Raw genomic sequence first — 21,456 nt, 5'->3', positions numbered from 1 at the left:
AGCTCCTAGGGCAGCGGGGAACACACGATAACCACACAATGCTCGGCTTCAGAGATCCAGGGAACAAGTTCCCCTCTTCGCCTTTGAGCTGCTCCTCTGGGCCAGCATGGATCCAGATACATGCAACAGCATTTACAGTGCATTGGTGGAGGCCAGGCTGTCCCTGGGCATGAGTGTGAAGTCAACAGACTGTCACCGGGTCCCTTTCTTCTTGGCTTCCTGCCCTCTGGTCCCGCACTCCCTGGTGCTCCTGTTTCTCCCCTCTCCCTCTCTGTTTTCACTCCAGATGGAGGCAGTGGTGGTGGGCATTAGACATTCACACTCAGAGGCAGATGTGTTGACTCCACAGGGGCATCCTCCTGCCCCTCAGACCCCAATGCTGTTTACCAGAGAGGCCAGGTGGGCTTTGGCAGGGAGCGAAAGATTCCACAGCTGCAGACTCTCATAGTCATTGTCACAGGAGTCCCACTGGCCTGACACTGGGCCCAGCAGCAGGACCCTGTCTGAAGGCAAAGGGTTGTGTGCCCTGGAGGAGGCGAGAGTCAGCGGCAGGAACCATAGACCTCTCAGTCCACAGGTTCCATATCTGCAAGTAGGGGAGGCCCAGACACACAAGTCGTAAGCCTTGACAAGACACAGAACTACTTAAGGGTTGTTTTCAGCCCTCTGTTAGAATGGGAGGAAAAATATCAGGCATGAAAAAGGTAGAAAGTTGATGCTTGCTGTACTGCACTTCCTGGGAGGTGAGTGCCTTGGAGGTGAGTGTCCATGGAGATGAGTGTCCATGGAGGTGAGTGTCCTTAGAGGTGAGTGTCCTTGGAGGTGAGTGTCCATGGAGGTGAGTGTCCATGGAGGTGAGTGCCTTGGAGGTGAGTGTCCATGGAGATGAGTGTCCATGGAGGTGAGTATCCTTGGAGGTGAGTGTCCATGGAGGTGAGTGTCCATGGAGGTGAGTACCTTGGAGGTGAGTGTCCTTGGAGGTGAGTGTCCTTGGGCACTGTCTTCAGATCTGAGCTCAGAGACCTGCAGCTGCCCCCTTGCTGGCCTGGCTCACTTATCCAGTGGTTTCCATTTGCTTTTCCATACATGGTGCTCTGTGGTGTGAGGACGCTCGTGCCAAGGCAAGTACATAGTCACTTCAGTCCCTTGGGGCTCTCTGCTGAAATTCAACGTGCACTCCACCATCAAATCCTGATGTTATCACTTCCCCCAAAGCTGCGGCCTGCCTAGCTCTTGTGCTAATCGAAAGCTCCCTTCCAGAACAATGGACTGTCATTCAGAGAAAGCTTTTAATACGTTTGTTCTGAGTGCAGTAAAATTGTGCTCTTAAAAGAGTGAGTGCACAGATTAATGAGGAAAAGCCAGAGGCAGGCTGGGAGGCAGGGGGAGAGGTCGGGCTTGGGTTTCATAAGAGAGTGCTTGTGAAAGCGGTGGGATGGGGGAAATTGGCCCGTCTTGTCTCGGCCACATAGTTGAGATGTTACATAGGGTTTTAGTCACAGGGAAGGTATCTTCTCAAGCACATGGAAACACAGTCTAACATCTGGGCAGATGTTCCCAGTCCCCAAACACTCATCCACCTATCATGGCTGTTCATCTCATTCTCGATTTCCTCCTCTCCTCTGTTCAACTGCTCCCCCAAACATTTCCTCACTTGGCCTCTGTAACTCCTTTCCTCCTGTAGTAGGAATAGGGGTGGACAATTTTATCTTATTAGTTGTATATGCAGTGAAAATGTAATTTTTAATGTTCTGTGATGGATCTAATCTTGCTCCAGCCCCCTCACCCAGCTGAGTAGAAAAAAAGCCACTTTCCTAGTGTTTCAGCTTGCCAATTAAAGTACCTGAGACCCTTTTGGTTGAAAGGTGTCTTTCAATTTAAAATAGTGCCCTTTGGGGAAACATTTCTTTGGGGGAAATTCTCAGTCCTTTAGATTTCTACTCCTACATTTTTCTCCTCTCCAACAAGGTAGGGATAGGGCCCTCATGGGCAGGGGGAGGGGACCTCAGATGGATGCTGGTGGGCTTGCCATGACCCTGGGTCCTTTTTGCTCTCTGTGGCCGGGTGGGAGATGGTCTGGTCCCTGGGTCCCTTTGCAGAGCCTGCTACTGCAGGTGGCCCTTCCAGTGTCGTAGGGCCACCCGCTGATGAAGCCCCCGTCTGGCTATTTGCTAAGTCACGTTCTGTTGTGAAGCCAGCACCTTCCCTCCTCTCAGAGGGTTATACAGGACCTTCTCTGCTGATGGGATTTTCTCCAGAGCTTATCCTATTCTCTCTGACTTCATGCCTCCCCTCGGTCCCCATGTGCTATGTCCATGAAAAAACATTAATCCTGGTGTTCTCCCCTCCCACTTTGGAGCTGTCTTTTGTGAAAAGGGACATGTAATGGCTTCAGCTGTGTCCAACATCCCCACACCCAGAAAGACACGTTGGAGTCCTAACCCCGAGTACCTCAGAATGTGACCTTATTTGGTGATTGGGTCTTTACCGAGGTAATCAAGTTAAAATGAGGTCATGAGCATGGGCCCAAATGCAATAGGACTGGTGTTCTTATGAAATATGGTAAAAAAGTAAGAAATCTGGCCACAGAGACACAGAGAGAGGGAAGAGGATGTGAACATACAGGGAGAAGGCAGCTGTTCACAAGTCAAGGACAGGGTCTGGAACTGATCCTTCCCTCACAGTGCTCAGAGGGCACCAGCTATGCTGACACCTTGATCTTGAACTTGTATTGATAGCTTCCAGAGCCGTGAGGCTATGAATTTCTGTTGTTTAAGGAGCCCAGTGGATGGTACTTTGTTACGGCAGCTTTGGAAAACTAATGTAGGAGGAATTGACTTCTTTTTTTTTACCCTGAGTGAGTAAAGCAGTCCTCCAAATTCTAGTCGTCAGCATTCTGTCAGTACTGACTGACACAGACTAGTGAATCTCCTTGGAAACTTTTGAGGGTTGGGATTAGCTGGAGATTGGTGCTGTTCATATGTGTTGAGCAAAGTAATTTAAGATGGCCTAGGAAGGAAATGTCCCCTTCCATTTCAAGGAGGATGTATGGCTCCAGGCCTCTCTATGAAAATGAAATTTATTTATCATTGTTTTGGCTTAGAATGATTTCCACTTAATCCAGGTTCTGCCTTGATCAGATCAGTTCTCTTCTGTTTCTTAACCAGGCTGGCAGGACCACAGACCCCAGTCCTCTGCTTGCCCTCACGTCCAAAGCACTGCTTCTCCAGCTTTTGACAGCCAACCAGAGGGATACTAAGTGACAGTGTGACACACATCAGCCTACCTATCACAAAGGGTACTCAGGCCTTTATCAAAGTCAGGGCATTATTGAAATACAGACTTTGGAAATTCTCTCCCCAGGGATGCCTGCCTGATGCTGGTGCCCTCAGATGTGATGACTGGGCAGCCACTTCTGGCTATATCCAAGGTAGCACTCATTCTGCTTGGCCAGCTCCTTCCAACAAGACCTGGGCTCAAGCTATTTCTTTTCACAATACTTCTGTGGCTTCTGAGCGTTTCAAAACATTCCTGCCGAATCTTGCTGGAGGAGAAGGTAACACTAAAATCGTGGATAGAGATTCTTGAGACAAAAGAAGGAGAGAATGAAAACTCAGAAAAACAAATTTGGCATCAGAGGACATCTAAGCAATCATGTGGCCCCACTCCTTGGCTTTACTGATGCTGAGATGAGGTCCCAGACGTCAAGTGATTAGTCACAGAGTAAGTTAGAGGCAGGCTGGGAACGGGACCAATTTCTGCCTCCCAAGTCGGGGCTCCTTCCTCTAAAGAAGAAGTGAGATGGGCTTCCCTGGTGACACAGTGGTTGAGAGTCCGCCTGCCGATGCAGGGGACACAGGTTCATGCCCCGGTCCGGGAAGATCCCACATGTCGCGGAGCGGCTGGGCCCGTGAGCCATGGCCGCTGAGCCTGCGCGTCCGGAGCCTGGGCTCCGCAAGGGGAGAGGCCACAGCGGTGAGAGGCCCGCGTACCGCAAAAAAAAAAAAAAAAAAGAAGTGAGATGAGGCAGCCGAATTTGTTGATCAAAAGAGTCTCTCAAATAGACTCACAGACATAGAAAACAAACTTACGGTTACGAAAGGGGAAAGCAGGGGAGATAAGCTAAGAGTTTGGGACTAATGGATACACACTACTATATATAAAATAGGTAAAGAACAAGGACCTGCTGTATGGCACAGGGACCTATACTCAGTATCTTGTAATAACCTATAAGGAAAAAGAATCTGAAAAAGAATATATATATATATATATATATATATATACACATACATACACATACACACACACACACATATGAACTGAATCACTTTGCTGTATACTTGAAACTAACACAACATTATAAATAAACTATACTTCAGTTAACAACAAAAAAAGAAATAGCCTCTCAATAGCCTCAGAAGTATCAACAACCTCTCAGTTTACGGATCTTCTTCCTGTACCAAAGCTAGTCTTTTTTCCTGGCATACGTGAAGACCTCTCTCCCTATCCCTTTCTCTCCTCATTCAGAATCCTCCACCACCTGGCCCTAAACTACATGTCCCACAATTATTTCCATACATTTGCCCCAGGTTCTTTGGATCAAGCTACACCATTCCCTGACCATGCCTCCTGTTGGTGTGTCCTAGATTTTAGTGCTGGCAAAACCCTGGAGAAACTGTAAAGATGGAGATTCCCTGGCCTGTGTCTCAGCCTCAGACATTCTGGATCAGGAACCTGAAGTCTCCACAGGAAGCCTCTGTAACTCTGATGTGGGAGAACCAGAAATCATGCCTTGAGGACCACTGCTTCTCAATTTCCCACCTCCCCTGGGGCAGTTTCCTGCTAGTGTAAGAGAGGGCTTTGGAATTCCCACCCTCCCAATTAGTAGCTAATTTGAGCTTGTTCATAACACACGATCACTCTAAACCTGATTTCACATCTGGATACCAGTGTCTATATTCTAGGGGTGTTAGGGAGGATTAAAAAACAATGTTTAGGGTAGTGAACATTAGCTTTGAGCAATTGGTAGTCACAGAGAATAAGGTGTAAAGGTTTCTTCTTTGGGGGTAGATATGGTCTAAAAAGTAGTCTGGAGAAGACTATGAAGCTCTCAAAGTTTAAAGAAATTAATGGCAAAATATTAAGCCATAGGCTATGTAGAGGAAATGGTGGGATTTTGATCAAGACCTTGCACAGTCCCCATAGATCCGGGGGGCTTGAGACCAAAGCCTGAGCCAAGTTAGGTGACCTAGGGCAAGTCACATGTTCTGGCTGAAGCTCAACTACCTCGGTATCTATAAAATGGAGATAATAATAATGCCGCTGCCCTGACTACCCTGTGAGACTGTAGTGCTGATCAAATGGGACACACCTAAGCATTTTGTGAATTATAAAATTCTCTGGGAATACAAGCAAGCTATTTCACACCCAAAAGGCAGGTGCCTAATCCACTAGATATTTCTCTCAGGATTAGAATAAAGTGACCAGTTAAAAGAGCAGATCATCAGGAAAAAACACCAACTTAAAATAGAGCCAGAATGGGATCTATGCCTCATGTAGTCCAGAAAAGTATTCGATTACTCTTTCTTTGATTTACCTGTTTGTGGGAGTTGTGCACTTGCTTTATCATGTGATTAAGGCTTTGGGATTCCTATTCCATTCTTCAGTAGCAGCTACACAACCTGTAATCCTCTTTTTCCGTGTTGCTGACCATATCAAGCTCATGTGGTAGGAACCTAAGGTAAAGCCTATGGGCAGTAAAAATACCAGCAACAAACAAGAAAACCAAAGAAGTGAAAGAGCCCACCAAGATTTCCTGACTTAATGCTGATAGAAGGTTGATGAAAATTGAACAAGGTCTGATTTAGAATTGGTGCACACAGGCCTGGCTTTGAAGACTTCTGCAGTCTGTGCCTTTGCTTGCCTTTGTGCCTTCACCTCTCAGGTCTGTCCTCTGCCAATCCGTTCATCTTGTTGAATGAATGGTCTGTGTTCTTTCCCCAAACCACCATGCACATTCCAACCGCCGCCTTTGTTCAAATCATCAAACCCCCATCCCAGCCAGAGCCTCTTTTGCTGTGCTTGTGCTTTGTCGGTGCCTCTTTTTTCTTTAAGGGCACAAAGTCTTCCTCCAGAAATCCTTCCAGAGGCATCGGCCCTCTTTGTAAGATCTCTGTCTGTACCTTAGGTTACTGACAACATTGGCTAAGGTTGTCTCGTGCTGCTAGTTGTCTATTTGGACAGCTGTTCTATAGACTATACGGCCCTCAGGACTGTCTTTTTGCCTCCTCATGCCAGGGTCTAGCACAGGTCTTGCAAACATGTTGGGAGCACAATCATTATTTACTACTGTTGATAAAGGTTCTGAAATAATAGTCTCCTTTGATGAGAAATAGTAAACAGGGATGGGTACTAACTTCTAAAGAGCAACCTGATGTGTGACCAGCCTGATCTAGGTGGAACGGTTATGTGCATGGGCTCTGGAGTCAGACTGCTAGACTATTTCTTGCTTCCAAACATATGTAAGCATTAATTAAAAACATTAAAAAACCAGACACCCCACCGCTTTAATAATAAAATTTCTGGGCTTCCCTGGTGGCGCAGTGGTTGGGAGTCTGCCTGCCGATGCAGGGAACACAGATTCGTGCCCCGGTCCGGGAGGATCCCACATGCTGCGGAGCGGCTGGGCCCGTGAGCCATGGCCGCTGAGCCTGTGCATCCGGAGCCTGTGCTCCACAATGGGAGAGGCCACAACAGTGAGAGGCCCACATACTGCAAAACCAAAACCAAAACCAAAACCAAAAACAACAACAAAAAATTAAAAAACCGGACGCCCCACTGCTTTAATAATAAAATTTCTTTCTTCCTGACTTAGCATTCAAGCTGTCACATTTACTGGTCCGTGAATTTAATATGTCTTTTCATTTAGGCATTGGAAACAGACATAGAGCTGAATACTGAACCTATTTAAAAGAAATTGGAACAGCAGATATTATACTAAAAAACTATTTTTTAACCTAGCAAGAAATGCTATTCTTCCAAGGCAGTAAACTCATATCTCTCACAAAGAGAATCTGTAAGTGGTTATTTTATTTCTTTAACATTTTTATTGGAGTATAATTGCTTTACAATGGTGTGTTAGTTTCTGCTGTATAACAAAACGAGTCAGCTATACATATACATACATCCCCATATCTCCTCCCTCTTGCGTCTCCCTCCCACCCTCCCTATCCCACCCCTCTAGGTGGTCACAAAGCACTGAGCTGCTCTCCCTGTGTTACGCGGCTGCTTCCCACTAGCTATCTGTTTTACATTTGGTAGTGTATATATGTCAATGTTACCCTCTCACTTCATCCCAGCTTACCCTTCCCCCTCCCCATGTCCTCAAGTCCATGCTCTACGTCTGCGTCTTTATTCGTATCCTGCCCCTAGGTTTGTCAGAACCAATTTTTTTTTTTTTAGATTCCATATATATATGTGTTAGCATACAGTACAGTATTTGTTTTTCTCTTTCTGACTTACTTCACTCTGTATGACAGACTCTAGATCCATCCACCTCACTACAAATAACTCAGTTTCATTTCTTTTTATGGCTGAATAATATTCCATTGTATATATGTGCCACATCTTCTTTATCCATTCATCTGTTGATGGACACATAGGTTGCTTCCATGTTCTGGCTATTGTAAATAGTGCTGCAGTGAACATTGTGGTACATGACTCTTTTTGAAGTATGGTTTTCTCAGGGTATATGCCCAGTAGTGGGATTGCAGGGTCATATGGTAGTTCTATTTTTAGTTTTTTAAGGAACCTCCATACTGTTCTCCATAGTGGCTGTATCAATTTACATTCCCACCAACAGTGCAAGAGGGTTCCCTTTTCTCCACACCCTCTCCAGCATTTATTGTTTGTAGAGTTTTTGATGATGGCCATTCTGACTGGTGTGAGATGATACCTCACTGTAGTTTTGATTTGCATTTCTCTAATGATTAGTGATACTGAGCATCCTTTCATGTGTTTTTTGGTAATCTGTATATCTTCTTTGGAGAAATGTCTATTTAGGTCTTCTGCTCATTTTTGGATTGGGTTGTTTGTTTTTTCGATATTGAGCTGCATGAGCTGCTTGTAAATTTTGGAGATTAATCCTTTGTCAGTTGCTTCATTTGCATATATATTTTCTCCCATTTTGAGGGTTGCCTTTTCGTCTTGTTTAAGGTTTCCTTTGCTGTACGAAAGCTTTTAAATTTCATTAGGTCCCATTTTTTTTTTTTTTTTTTTTTTTTTTTGCGGTACGTGGGCCTCTTACTGTTGTGGCCTCTCCCATTGCTGAGCACAGGCTCCGGATGCGCAGGCTCAGCGGCCATGGCTCACGGGCCCAGCCGCTCCGCGGCATGTGGGATCTTCCCAGACTGGGGCACGAACCCGTGTCTCCTGCATTGGCAGGCAGACTCTCAACCACTGCGCCACCAGGGAAGCTCCTATTTTGTTTTTATTTCCATTTCTCTAGGAGGTGGGTCAAAAAGGATCTTGCTGTGATTTATGTCATAGAGTGTTCTGCCTATGTTTTCCTCTAAGTTTTATAGTGTCTGGCCTTACAAATAGGTCTTTAATCCATTTTGAGTTTTTTTGTGTGTGTGGTGTTAGGGAGTGTTCTAATTTCATTCTTTTACATGTAGCTGTCCAGTTCTCCCAGCACCACTATAAGTGGTTCTTTTTTTGTTTGTTTTCCACCATTGTGACCATAGTCACATTTAAATAATTATATCCAATGAAGGAATTTTCTTATGAGACAAACTCCAAACTCTTAGGCCATGCTATGGTGAATTTTCCAAGGGAGGCCAAGTTTCCCAGGTATTTGAGGCTCAGGGACTCAGAAATAAATGTACAGATGGCATGAACTTATAACTTGTCCTTCCACAATGCAAATGCACCTTGTATTACCAAAAATTTATCTTTTTTTCTCAAGACCTTAGAGATCTAAATTAAACTGAAGAAACACACATGTAATTCTTGAGTTCATTTGCTAGCCTTTATTTTGATAATGCTGCCAGCTATCCCTTATTTTAAATAGTGTTGTGAGATATGCGACAGATGAAGTTGGACAAAGAAAAACACAGCCACAGAAGAGGCAGCTAACCATCACTCCTGCCCACTGGCGATAGGTGGATGCCCGGATAGGAGCTCTGCTGCTGATTGGCTGGTAGTAGGTACTGCAGAGAAACACCTGCTGGCTCTCCTACCTTCTAGGTGGCAAATCAGTCTAGTCCAGACCCAGACATGAGGAAAAAGTGGACTCCCAACCAGAGTGTAATGAAAGTATTTGACCCAGAAGCTCTTCAACAAATGGAGACTAATAAAGCTGCTCTGAGGGGAGGCTGCTCTTGTGGGATCCTCTCACTCTCCACCGGGAGCCCCATTTTGCTATCCCTCTGCGCAGGGGGGCAGGATTAAAATCTGTGCCTTAGCAAATGACACATGACTTAACAATGGATCATGGGAATGGATCATGAGTAGTTTACTGCTCAAATACTAAGAAGTCCTGCTTAGAATATGTTCCTCTTCAGTTTGTTTCTGGGATGAGATGCTCAAGAGTCAGCCCGTCCTCATGGCCTAAAAGGCATGATGTCTTGGCTCTAGGACTGAATCTAGAGAAGGTACACCTTGGGTAGTCACTGAGCTGTCTTTGTGCTTCACTTTCTCCATGTACAAACTGAGTGCTTTAGGCTTTGGAGAAAGCAATTCATGTGGGCTAATGAAGCTGAACTTGAACAACTTCTGCCAGTGACTGGAGTTCTTAGTGATGCAGGGCCTCCAGTAGTTGAAACTTGTTGCCCATCACCCCTATTCAGAGAACCATCCCCAAAGTTTCTGCATCCAAGGCTCTGTGAGAAATCCAGCAGCCTATGCCCTAGGGAAGGGCTTTTTTTGTTTGTTTGTTTTAAAGAACATTTGAGGAAGGAACAATACTGCTCTGTCTTTCTCTCCACTGCGCCCACCTGGCCCCAGTGAGTGAATGCCCCTTTCAGGCAGCTGGAAAACAGCTGAACAAATGCAGTGGCAGCTCTGCACAGAGCAGGGCTGCATATGAGCTGTCCCGAGCTCAGGCCTGAAAAACATTTTTAAAGCCAGTGATCTTTGGCAGGAGCTGGTGAAATTAAGTATTGCTGGGAAATTTCTAGGTTTAGTTTTTTTTTTTTTAACATGTTTGTTGGAGTAAAATTGCTTTACAATGGTGTGTTAGCTTCTGCTTTATAACAAAGTGAATCAGCTATACATATGCATGTATCCCCATATCCCCTCCCTCTTGCGGCTCCCTCCCACCCTCCCTATCCCACCCCTCTAGGTGGACACAAATCACTGAGCTGATCTCCCTGTGCTATGCAGCTGCTTCCCACTAGCTATCTATTTTACATTTGGTAGTGTATATATGTCCATGCCACTCTCTCACTTCATCCCAGGTTACCCTTCCCACTCCCTGTGTCCTCAAGTCCATTCTCTACGTCTGAGTCTTTATTCCTGTCCTGCTCCTAGGTTCTTCAGAACAAATTATTATTTTTTTAAAGATTCCATATATATGTGTTAGCATACAGTATTTGTTTTTCTCTTTCTGACTTACTTCACTCTGTATGACAGATTCTAGGTCCATCCACCACACTACAAATAGCTTAATTTCGTTTCTTTTTATGGCTGAGTAATATTCCATTGTATATATGTGCCACATCTTCTTTACCCATTCATCTGTCTTTGGACATTTAGGTTGTTTCCATGTCCTGGCTATTGTAAATAGTGCTTCAGTAAACATCGAGGTACATGACTCTTTTTGAATTATGGTTTTCTGAGGGTATATGCCCAGTAGTGGCATTGCTGGGTCATATGGTAGTTCTATTTTTAGTTTTTTAAGGAACCTCCATACTGTTCTCCATAGTGGCTATATCAATTTACATTCCCTCCAACAGTGCAAGAGGGTTCCCTTTTCTCCACACCCCTTCCAGCATTTATTGTTTGTAGATTTTTTGATGATGGCCATTCTGACCGGTATGAGGTGATACCTCACTGTAGTTTTGATTTGCATTTCTCTAATGGTTCGTGGTATTGAGCATCCTTTCATGTGTTTTTTGGCAATCTGTATATCTTCTTTGGAGAAATGTCTATTTAGGTCTTCTGCCCATTTTTGGATTGGGTTGTTTGTTTTTTTGATATTGAGCTGCATGAGCTGTTTGTGTATTTTGGAGACTAATCCTTTGTCAGGTGCTTCATTTACAATTATTTTCTCCCATTCTGAGGGTTGTCTTTTCGTCTTGTTTATGGTTTCCTTTGCTGTATGAAAGCTTTTAAGTTTAATTAGGTCCCATTTGTTTATTTTTGTTTTTATTTCCATTTCTCTAGGAGGTGGGTCAAAAAGGATCTTCCTGTGATTTGTGTCATAGAGTGTTCTGCCTATGTTTTCCTCTACGAGTTTGATAGTGTCTGGCCTTGCAACTAGATCTTCAATCCATTTTGAGTTTATTTTTGTATGTGGTGTTACGGAGTGTTCTAATTTCATTCTTTTACATGTAGCCGTCCAGTTTTCCCAGCACCACTTATTGAAGAGGCTGTCTTTTCTCCATTGGATATTCTTACCTCCTTTATCAAAGATAAGGTGACCATATGTGCATAGGTTTATCTCTGGGTTTTCTATCCTGTTCCATTGATCTGTATTTCTGTTTTTGTGCCAGTACCATACTGTCTTGATTACTGTAACTTTGTAATATAGTCTGAAGTCAGGGAGCCTAATTCCTCCAGCTCTGTTTTCCTTTCTCAAGATTGCTTTGGCTATTTGGGGTCTTTTGTGTTTCCATACAAATTGGGAAATTTTTTGCTCTAGTTCTGTGAAAAATGCCATTGGTAGTCTGGTAGGGATTGCATTGAAACTGTAGATTGCTTTGGCTAGTTTAGTCATTTTCACAATGTTGATTCTTCCAATCCGAGAACATGCTATATCTCTCCATCTGTTTATATCGACTTCAGTTTCTTTCATCAGTGTTTTATAGTTTTCTGCATACAGGTCTTTTGTCTCCTTAGGTAGGTTTATTACTAGATATTTTATTCTTTTTGTTGCCATGGTAAATGGGAGTGTTTCCTTAATTCCTCTTTCAGATTTTTCATCATTAGTGTATAAGAATGCAAGAGATTTCTGTGCATTAATTTTGTATCCTGCTACTTTATGAAATTCATCAATTAGCTCTAGTAGTTTTCTGATAGCATATTTAGGATTCTCTATGTATAGTATCATGTGATTTGCCACAGTGACAGTTTTACTTCTTATTTTCTGATTTGGTTTCATTTATTTCTTTTTCTTCTCTGATTGCTGTGGCTAAAACTTCCAAAAGTGTGTTGAATAATACTGGTGAGAGTGGGCAACCTTGTCTTGTTCCTGATCTTAGAGGAAATGGTTTCATTTTTTCACCATTGAGAATGATGTTGGCTGTGGGTTTGTCATATATGGCCTTTATTATGTTGAGGTAGGTTCCCTCTATGTCCACTTTCTGGAGAGTTTTTATCATAAATGGGTGTTGAATTTTGTCGAAAGCTTTCTCTGCATCTATTGAGACGATCATATGGTTTTTCTCCTTCAATTTGTTAATATGGTTTATCACACTGATAGATTTGTGTATGTTGAAAAATCCTTGCATTCCTGCAAGAAACCCCACTTGATCATGGTGTATGCTCTTTTTAATGTGCTGTTGGATTCTGTTTGCTAATATTTTGTTGAGGATTGTTACATCCATATTCATCAGTGATATTGGCCTGTAGTTTTCTTTCTTTGTGACATCTTTGTCTGGTTTTGGTATCAGGGTGATGGTGGTCTCGTAGAATGAGTTTGGGAGTGTTCCTCCCTCTGCTATATTTTGCAAGAGTTTGAGAAGGATAGGTGTTAGCTCTTCTGTAAACATTTGATAGAATTCGCCTGTGAAGCCATTTGGTCCTGGGCTTTTGTTTGTTGGAAGATTTTTAATCACAGTTTCAATTTCAGTGCTTGTGATTGGTCTGTTCATAGTTTCTATTTCCTCCTGGTTCGGTCTGAGAAAGTTGTGCTTTTCTAAGAATTTGTCCATTTCTTCCAGGTTGTCCATTTTATTGGCATAGAGTTGCTTGTAGTAATCTCTCATGATCCTTTGTATTTCTGCAATATCAGTTGTTACTTCTCCTTTTTCATTTCTAATTCTGTTGATTTGAGTCTTCTCCCTTTTTTTCTTGATGAGTCTGGCTAATGGTTTATCAATTTTGTTTATCTTCTCCAAGAAGCAACTTTTAGTTTTATTGATCTTTATTATCATTTTCTTCATTTCTTTTTCATTTATTTCTGATCTGATCCTTATGATTTATTTCCTTCAGCTAACTTTGGGTTTTTTTTTTGTTCTTTCTCTAACTGCTTCAGGTGTAAGGTTAGGTGATTTATTTGAGACATTTCTTGAGGCAGGATTGTATTGCTATAAACTTCCCTCTTAGAACTGCTTTTGCTGCATCCCATAGGTTTTGGGTCATCTTGTTTTCATTGTCATGTGTTTCTAGGTATCTTTTGATTTCCTCTTTGATTTCTTCAGTGATCTCTTTGTTATTTAGTAGTATATTGTTTAGCCTCCATATATTTGTATTTTTTACAGATTTTTTTCCTGTAATTGATATCTAGTCTCGTAGCACTGTGGTCGGAAAAGATACCTGATAAGATTTCAATTTTCTTAAATTTACCTGGGCTTGATTTGTGACCAAATATATGGTCTCTCCTGCAAAATTTTCCATGAGCACTTCAGAAGAAAGTTTATTCTGTTGTTTTTGGATGGAATGTCCTATAAATATGAATTACATCCATCTTGTTTAATGTATCATTTAAAGATTGTGTTTCCTTATTTATTTTCATTTTGGATGATCTGTCCATTGGTGAAAGTGGGGTGTTAAATTCCCCTACTATGACTGTGTTACTGTCATTTTCCCCTTTGATGGCTGTTACCATTTGCCTTAAGTGTTGAAGTGCTCCAATGTTGAGTGCATAACTATTCATAATTGTTATACCTTCTTCTTGGATTGATCCCTTGATCATTATGTAGTGTCCTTCTTTGTCTCTTGTAATAGTCTTTATTTTAAAGTCTATTTTGTCTGGTATGACAATTGCTACTCCAGCTTTCTTTCCTTTGATTTCCATTTGCATGGAATATCTTTTTCCACCCCCTCACTTTCAGTCTGTATGTGTCCCTAGGTCTGAAGTGGGTCTCTTGTAGACAGCATATATACGGGTCTTGTTTTTGTATCCATTTAGCCAGTTGGTGTCTTTTGGTTGGAACATTTAGTCCATTTACATTTTAGGTAATTATCGATATGTATGTTCCTATTACCATTTTCTTAATTGTTTTGGGTTTGTTATTGTAGGTCCTTTCCTTCTCTTGTGTTTCCTTGTACCTAGAGAAGTTCCTTTAGCATTTGTTGTGAAGATGGTTTGGTGGTGCTGAATTCTCTTAGCTTTTGCTTGTCTCTAAAGGTTTTAGTTTCTCTGTCAAATCTGAATGAGATCCTTGCTGGGTAGAGTAATCTTGGTTGTAGGGTTTTTCCTTTCATCACTTTAAATATGTCCTGCCACTTCCTTCTGGGTTGCAGAGTTTCTGCTGAAATATCAGCCTTTAAACTTATGGAGATTCCCTTGTATGTTATTTGTTGTTTTTCCCTTGCTGCTTTTAATATTTTTTCTTTTTATTTAATTTTTGATCATTTGATTAATATGTGTTTGGCATGTTTCTCCTTGGATTTATCCCGTATGGGACTCTGTGCTTCCTGTACTTGACTGACTATTTCCTTTCCCATATTAGGGAAGTTTTCAACTATAATCTCTTCAAATATTTTCTCAGTGCCTTTTTTTTCTCTTCTTCTACTAGGACCCCTATACTTTGAATGTCGGTGTGTTTAATGTTGTCCCAGAGGTCTCTGAGACTGTCCTCAATTCTTTTCTTTCTTTTTTCTTTATTCTTCTCTGAGAAAGTTATTTCCACTATTTTGTCTTCCATGTCACTTTTCCTTTCTTCTGCCTCTTTTATTCTGCTATTGATTCCTTCTAGAGAATTTTAAATTTCATTTATTGTGTTGTTTGTTTGCTCTTTACTTCTTCTAGGTCCTTGTTAAACATTTCTTGTATTTTCTTCATTCTATTTTCAAGATTTTGGATCCATTTTACTATCATTACTCTGAAATCTTTTTCAGGTAGATTGCCTATTTCCACTTCATTTGTTTGGTCTGGTGGGCTTTTACCTTGCTCCTTCATCTGCTGTGTATTTCTCTGTCTTCTCTTTTTGCTTAACTTACTGTATTTTGGGTCTCCTTTTTGCAGGCTGCAGCTTCATAGTTCCCATTGTTTTTCTTGTCTGCTCCTAGTGGGTAAGGTTGGTTCAGTGGGTTGTGTAGGCTTCCTGGTGGACGGGACTGGTGCCTCTGTTCTGGTGGATGAGGCTGGATCTTTTCTTTCAGTTGGGCAGAACCACGTGCAGTGGTGTGTTTTGGGATGTCTGTGAACTTATTATGATTTTAGGCAGCCTCTCTGCTAATGGGTGTGTTGTGTTCCTGTCTTGCTAGTTGTTTGGCATAGGGTATCCAGCGCTGTAGCTTGCTGGTCGTTGAGTGGACCTGGGCCTTAGTGTTTAGATGGAGATTTCTGGGAGAGCTTTTGCTGTTTGGTATTATGTGGGGCCGGGAGGTCTCTGGTGGACCAATGTCCTGAACTCAGCTCTCCCACCTCAGAGGCTCAGGCCTGACACCTGGCTGAATTACCAAGATCCTGTCAGCCACACGGCCCAGCACACGGGGAGTTTCTTGCCTTCTGGGAAATCTGAGGTCTTCTGCCATCATTCAGTAGGTGTTTTGTCAGAGTTGTTCCACATGTAGATGTATTTCTGATGTATTTGTGGGGAGGAAGGTGATCTCCACGTCTTACTCCTCTGCCATCTTGAAGGTACGATCGGTTTAGTTAGTTTTTTTTTTTTTTTTGCGGTACGTGGGCCTCTCACTGTTGTGGCCTCTCCCGTTGCAGAGCACAGGCTCCGGATGCACAGGCTCAGCGGCCATGGCTCATGGGCATAGCCACTCCATGGCATGTGGGATCTTCCCAGACCGGGGCACAAACCCATGTCCCCTGCATCAGCAGGCGGACTCTCAACCACTGCACCACCAAGGAGTCCCTAGTTTTAAGTCTTCCTCTCTTAGGTTCCTCCCTTCATGAAAGGAACACATTCGGAGAAGCAAATTTGTTTACTTTCTTGATATTCTTCCATCTGTAAAGTGTTAGCAGCCTGTTTGTTATGGTCCTGGTTTACTACTGGGCAGAAGGAAGGGAATTGGAGGTGTAGGTGGAAGGATTCCTTGATTTAAATAGACAACCATCCAACCAAACAAAATCCACAGACTAGGCCACAGGCCCAGTGTCTATTGGACAAGACTCTGTAAACAAAGACCCAAATTGTCTGCACCATAACATTACTGAGTTTCCCTTCTCATTTTGCGAGGCCCATATAAGCAGGTAAGGGGAATTAGTATTCCGTGTTGTCATCTCTTTTAATCAGCACATCTTATCACATTTTTGACTGATTACATAGGTGACTTCAGGTGCCCTCATTTCCCCCAATTCTTGGACCCTGTCTCTATGCTGCAGCTGAATTCAGTGAGAGGATGAGTGAGCATAAGCATTGTAGCTCCAAACTTTGGAGCTCATGGAACTCTCCAGCCTCAGCCCAGAGTAATTGAGATTGCTCTGAAATTTTTGAAGCTATGTGTGTGAACTAGCCCTGCTGAACTACTGTGTTTTCTTATAGGATGAAAACTCATTTAGGACAGGAAAGATGTCCCTACAGAAAATATGACTCTGAGGGCATACTCTGTCTCTCCTCCAGTGTGTGCATCCTAACTGTTTGGGGTAACGGTCTCTGAGATATCTTTTTCCATCTTTTTACTTTCAGTCTGTATGTGTCTTTGGCCCTAAAGTGAGTCTCTGATAGTCAGCATTTTGAAGAGTCTTGTTTGCTTATCCAGTCAGCCACCCCATGTCTTTTTTTTTTTAATTGGAGTATAATTGCTTTACAATCTTGTGTTAGTTTCTGCTATACAATGAAGTGAATCAGCTATATGTATATGTATATCCCCTCCCTCTTGGACCTCCCTCCCACCCCCCTCACCCCACCCATCTAAGTTGTCACAGAGCACTGAGCTGAGCTTCCTGTGCTATACAGCAGATTCCCACTAGCTATCTGTTTTACACATGGCAGTGTATTTATGTCACACCTAATCTCCCAATTCGTCCCATCCTCCCCTTCCCCCCATGTCCAAATGTGCGTTCTCTACGTCTATGTCTCTATTCCTGCCCTACAAATGTGCTCATCTGTACCATTTTTCTAGATTCCACATATATGCATTAATATACGATATTTATTTTTCTCTTTCTGGATTACTTCACTCTGTATGACAGACTCAGGGTCCATCCATATATCTACAAATGACCCAGTTTTGTTCCTTTTTATGGCTGAGTAATATTCCATTGTATATATGTGCCACATCTTCTTTACCTATTCATCTATCATTGGACATTTAGTTTGTTTCCATGTCCTGGCTATTGTAAATAGTGCTCTAATGAACATCGAGGTACATGTATTCTTCTTCTTTTTTTTTTTTTTTTGCGGTACGTGGGCCTCTCACTGCTGCGGCCTCTCCCGTTGTGGAGCACAGGCTCCGGACGCGCAGGCCCAGTGGCCATGGCCTACGGGCCCAGCCTCTCTGCAGCATGTGGGATTCTCCTGGACCGGGACACAAGCACATGTCCCCCCTCATCAGCAGGCGGACTCTCATCAACTGCGCCACCAGGGAAGCCCATGTGTTCTTTTGAATTATGGTTTTCTCGAGGTATATGCCCAGTAGTGGGATTGCTGGGTCATGTGTTAGTTCTATTTTTAGTTTTTTAAGGGACCTCCATACTGTTCTCCATAGTGATTGTATCAATTTACATTCCCACCAATGGTGCAAGAGGATTCCCTTTTCTCCACACCCTCTCCAGACTTTATTGTTTGTAGATTTTTTGATGATGGCCATTGTAACCAGTGTGAGGTGATACCTCACTGTAGTTTTGATTTGCATTTCTCTAATAATTAGTGATGTTGAGCATCACGACAGTATGGTACTGGCATAAAAACAGAAATATAGATCAGTGGTATAGGATAGAAAGCCCAGAGATAAACCCACGCACATATGGTCACCTAATTTATGACAAAGGAGGCAAGAACATACAATGGAGAAAAGACAGCCTCTTCAATAAGTGGTGCTGGGAAAACTGGACAGCTACAAGTAAAATAATGAAATTAGAACACTACCTAACACCATATACCAAAATAAACTCCAAATGGATTAAAGACCTAAATGTAAGACCAGACACTATACAACTGTTAGAGGAAAACATAGGAAAAACACTTTTTGACATAAACCACAGCAAGATCTTTTTTGACCCACCTCCTAGAGTAATGAAAATAAAACCAAAAATAAACAAATGGGACCTAAGGAAACTTAAAAGCTTTTGCCCAGCAAAGGAAACCATAAGCAAGATGGAAAGACAACCCTCAGAGTGGGAGAAAATATTTGCAAATGAAGCAATGGACAAAGGATTAATCTCCAAAATATGCAGACAGCTCATGGAGCTCAATATCAAAAAAACAAACAACCCAATTAAAAAATGGGTGGAAGACCTAAATAGACATTTAACCAAAGATGACATACAGATGGCCAAGAGATATATCCCATGTCTTTTGATCAGAGTATTTAGTCCCTTGACATTTACAGTCATTATATTTTATTAACTGTTTTCCAGTTGTTTTTGTAGTTCTTCTCTGTTCATTTCTTCTTTTTGATTCTTCCTTTGTGGTTTAATGATTTTCTTTAGTAGTATGCTTGTGTTTCTTTCTTTTTAGTTTTTGTGTACCTATTATACCATTTTTCATTTGTGGTTACCATGGGGTTTATATGTGTTGACCTATAATTATATCTACTTGTTTTAAACCAGTAGTCATTTAAGTTCAAACACATTCTAAAAGATCTACATTTTTTACTCCCCCCTCCCACATTTTGTGTTTTTGATGTCATATTTTATATTTTCACATTTATATCTTAACTATTTATGGTAGTTATAGCTGCTTTTACAATCTTTTCTTTTAATCTATGTACTGGCTTATTTAAGTGGTTTATCCGCAGTCTTTACTGTATATTTGCCTTTCCTAGTAGGATTTCCCCTTTCCTATAGATTCTTACTTCTTTTCCACTTTAGCAGAGACCCTTCAACATTTCTTTAAGGGTAATTTTAATATTGATGAAGTAACTCTTTTAGTTTTTGCCTGTCTGAGAAGTTTTTTTTTTAATCTCTCCTTCTATTCTGAATGATAATCTTGCTGGGTAGAATATCCTAGTTTGCAGGGTTTTTCCTTTCAGCCCTTTGAATATATCATGCCATTCCCTTCTGGCCTGCAAAGTTTCTGCAGAGAAATCAGCAGATAGCTTCATGGGGACTCCCTGGTGTATGACTCTTTGTTTTTCTCTTGCTGCCTTTAGAATTCTCTCTTTATGTTTAACTTTTGCCATTTTAATTATGGTATGTCTTGGTGTGGTCTGTTTGGGTTTATCTTGTTTGGGACTCTCTGTACTTCCTGTTCCTGGATATCTATTTCCTTCTTCAGTTTTGGGAATTTTTCAACCATAATTTTCTGAAGTACATTTTCAATCCCCTTCTCTTTCTCTTCTCCATCTGGGATCCCTATAATGCAAATGTTGGTATGCTTAATGTTATTCTAGAGATCTCTTAAATTGCCTTTATTTTTTTAATCAGTTTTTCTTTTTGCTGTTCTGATTGGGTTATTTCCATTATTCTATCTTCCAGATCACTTACACATTCTTCTGTATCACTTAGTCTGCTATTCATTCTTTCTAATGTGTTGTTTATTTCAGCTATTGAATAATTCATTTCTGATTAATCTTCTTGTGTTTTCTAGTTCCTTGTTAAAATATTCACTGTTTACATCAATCCTTTCCCCTAATTCAGTTAACATTTTTTATTACCAATGCTTTGAATTCTTTATCAGGTAAATTGTTTATTTCTGTTTTGTTATTTATTTTTTCAGAAGTTTTCTCTTGCTCTTTCAGTTGAGAGTAGTTCTTTTGCCTTTTTATTATACCTAACTTTCTCTGCCCCTATGAAATTAGGTGAAATTAGTTATCTATTGTCATCTTGAAGGCATGGGAATGCCCCCATACAGACTACATATGTCCAGTGCCTTTGGTGTGGGCTGGTAGCTATCACCTTGGTAGGGTGGTGGGGCTGGAGATGGAGGGGCTAGAGCCAGAACCACATGTGAGGTAGGACTCCCTCTCTGCTCAGTGGTTATCACTGCCCTGTTAGGGTGAGGGTGGTCTGATCCCAAGTTGCTGGAGCAGAAGCCCTGAGGGTTGGGCCCATGCTGCTTATGTTCCCTTCAAGTGTGTGTGTTTTCCTTCTCCTTGCACCAGAATGTTTGCCCCAGAGGAAGGGAGTGCTGATGCACATAAGGCCTGCATGCAGACAGAGGTCTGATGAGCTACCTGTGTAGGTGTCCATAGCCCCACTCAGACACAGGCTCTGGTGCAAGTCCTCTTTGTCCCTCAGAGCCGATCACTGCCCCCTGCCTCCTCTGCCCCTGGCCTGTTGTGGAACTGTCCTCAGGGCTGGTGGGGGCTCACATGGACTCTCAGCATGTGTTAGGAGATTAGCTATGTTGGAATGGCCACTATCAGAGATCTGGATGGCTTCTGAGGCACTGCCTGAAAAAGTGCCAGCAATGGCCACCACTGCTCCATCCAGGCTTTCCCTTGGGACCAGGTCATCTCTGCAGCCTATAGTCAAGTCTTTTACCTAGTCATGGGTGCCCTAGATCCAGTGTCATGCTGTAGTGTGGAGTGAGCAGGGCCGGAGAAGGAGAGTTCACTCAGCTTGGGCTGGGTTGCACAGTGAGACATTCACAGGAAACCTGGCAGTCACTAGGGCAGATGTCTCTCTACCCTGCCTTGGGGTTAGCGGGTACACGTGTGCTCCTCACAAGCAGAGTCCAGGACTCTCCCAGCCCTTCTATTTGTCCCAGTGGCTCTACAACAAGCTGAAGGGGCTTGTCTCCTCTGTGTATGCGCCAGGACTGGGAAGCCCAATCTGTGGCTCAAACTGCTCACTCCCCAGGGCAGGTGTCCACCCCTGTAATCTAGGGGACACTGGTTCCGACCTGCTCACTTTTCTTCCCTTTCTACCCAATTTCATGTGTATCTTTCTTATAACCTTGATTATATAGGAGCCCTCTGCAAGTTTCCAGTTAGTTTTCAGTGAGAATTTTTCCATATGTAGTTGTAGGTTTGATGTGTTCATGGTGGGGGGTGAGCTCCACATCCTCT

This window comes from Mesoplodon densirostris, chromosome 4 (assembly GCF_025265405.1).
Source record: "Mesoplodon densirostris isolate mMesDen1 chromosome 4, mMesDen1 primary haplotype, whole genome shotgun sequence".
Classification (NCBI taxonomy): domain Eukaryota; kingdom Metazoa; phylum Chordata; class Mammalia; order Artiodactyla; family Ziphiidae; genus Mesoplodon; species Mesoplodon densirostris.
This window is presented reverse-complemented; position numbering follows the sequence as displayed.